Source organism: Rhyacophila brunnea, unplaced genomic scaffold (genome assembly GCF_057557595.1).
Source record: "Rhyacophila brunnea isolate RB1 unplaced genomic scaffold, BYU_Rbru_1.0 scaffold_18, whole genome shotgun sequence".
NCBI classification, from domain to species: domain Eukaryota; kingdom Metazoa; phylum Arthropoda; class Insecta; order Trichoptera; family Rhyacophilidae; genus Rhyacophila; species Rhyacophila brunnea.
Window position 1 is genome coordinate 7868332 of NW_028232837.1, and position 2595 is coordinate 7870926.

Genomic DNA, 2595 nt, shown 5'->3' on the forward strand with positions numbered 1-2595 from the left:
CTTTCTGTTTGTTTCACTGGAAGCACTGTTTTTTTATTTGAATTATTGTCGTCAGTTATTTTATTAAAAGCTTTACTTCACCTTTTTACACATAATTAAAATTATTTAACACTGAATTAACACTGCAACGATTCTAAATTTGAATGTTTGTCATAAACTAACAATTAATTAAAAAAGTTCGTTGTCGAGGACCAGTCTTCTTTTGAATTAGTTTAAATTTGATTAAAATAATGTATTTTCTGAAAAAAAAGATGTCAACAAATAAATTTTAAATTAGTAATCAATTAATTAATAATAATAATATACAGGACATTGCAACAAGGAATATTTTTAAAGCACATTTACCGCCATTTTACAGGCACTCTAGATAAGTGGAATAAATTCAGTTTTATTCTCTAACGAAGGCTTCGCCCAGATGGCGCGTGTCTCACCGCACTTTATGCTCAAGTATCAAATGTGTGCTGCGTCCATTAAGCGCGGTTCATTTGACAGTGTGTGACATAATACTTATATTTTTTAATGGGTATAAAAACAAGCTCAACTCTATTGTGACACACGGCCGCGAGCTTTAATCCTACTCCTACCTCTGAAAAGTTTACTTCTTTCTACATTTTAACGCATTTTTAAAATAAAATTTGAACATACACGAATTGTACACCGTCGAGAAGAAATCTGTAAATTTTACAGCTCTCTTAATTCGGACAAATTCGATCAACTTTGTTGGTTATTTTTGGATCAACCTACATAATAATAATATGTGAACAAACATTTTCAATTATGAATATCAATATAAACTCTTTACCATCAAGCATCACTGATGAATATTTACAAACAGTTTTAAGAATCTCAACTACAGAATTAACACCTGAAATTTAAAAAAAAATGTTAAAATGTAAAACAATTTCATTCTTCTCATTCTCTTCTCAGCTATTTTTTACAACGTTTTTATTAGCTCGTATTCTTGTTTGTCCGGTGGTTGTTTGTCCAGTACAAATCTTGCAATCAATTTTTAACTAACTTCCTGACTAGCTAGATATTTGAAACTTTTAGAATACATCAGAACACGATGCCAATGCATTCTTTTAATACTTTCAGCCATATTTAAGCAAAATTGAATTATTTTCAGTTAATTCTGTTTTGTATGGAAAGTTATTTCAGAAAAATCCGTAAAAAGTAAAAGATTATTATTGGTTGCTAAGGGGGTGGTCCTAGCAACTAAATTATTAATATACACACGCGTTACTATGGAAATCAAAATGAAATATCAAAAAGACATTTCAGTATTCTATATTTGTTTGTTTGTATGTTTTTTATTTACTTCATATCAAGTACAAGTTTCAGCATATTGAGCATAATAATTCAATAGAAAATTTAAAAACGTTGTATATAAAAAGTTCTTTTTATCTTGTAATTATTATTTATTTTGATATTCCTTTTTTATGATAATACTAATAATGTGATATGTGTAAAAACTTGTCCGGAAACTAGTACGTGTACCTACAGTTTGCCATATCACACTTTACCGTGAAATGTTGAATCGGAAATATATGGCAGCATATTAAGAACCGTCCAACCTCTTTGGGTCGTATAGTACTGACATAAATTTTTTGTCTGAATTTAAAACATGGTTCTTGTAAGCTATATAGACCAGCGTTGCCAGATAATTATTTTACCAAATCGAGATTTTTACCAAGTGAAATAGAAAAAAAATTGGGTTTTAGGAGGAAAAGCGGGACAACTTAAAAAACGCATAGTTCAATATTATTTCTAATGTTTATTTCTATAACACCAATTGTAAATGACACAACACAAACTACAAAACTCTTTAACTATATATTATTAAATTTAATACTAACTACGACACTCGTCTATTTGTACTTGGCTAAAGATTTTATTTTCTGAAGAGTTTCTTTCAGTTGTTTAATGTATTGGTAAAATTTAGCACATGAGTATATCAAGAGCTCAAACTTAGGGCCGTTGCTGTTCACGATTTTTATAAATGACATTTCATTGGTAATAAAAAATGCTATGTTTTTGTTGTTCGCTGATGACTTGAAACTCTTTTTGGAAGTTGTCACCTTGGACGATTGTCGTCAGCTCCAACTTGATAAATGTAGATAATATATTAAATTGGGGCAGGCGTAACTAACTAAAATTCAATATTGATAAATGCAATCTTTTATCGTTTACCAGAGCCTCAAAAGTGTTGTTTTCCAATACTCGATGCATGGCGGAGTTCTGTAACGAATATCGTCTGTAAGGAATCTTGGCATTACGTTTGAGAGTAAACTGACATTTATTAGCCATGTAGTTACCATTTGTATCACTATCACGCTTAAAATGTTGGGCTTCGTCATGCGTACTTCCCGGATCTTTTCAGATGTTACGGTATCAAAACTTTTATTTAATTCTTTAGTTTGAATCATACTTGAGAGTGGGTCTATTGTTTGGGCACCGCATCAGTTGAAGTATGGCCTTATGGTGGAGAGGGTACAGAAGAAATTCTTGCGACTCCTTTACTTGAGGTTGTGTGGATACTATCCGTGGCTTTATCCAACTGACTTTCTCTTAGGCATGCTTACATACTGCAGTCCG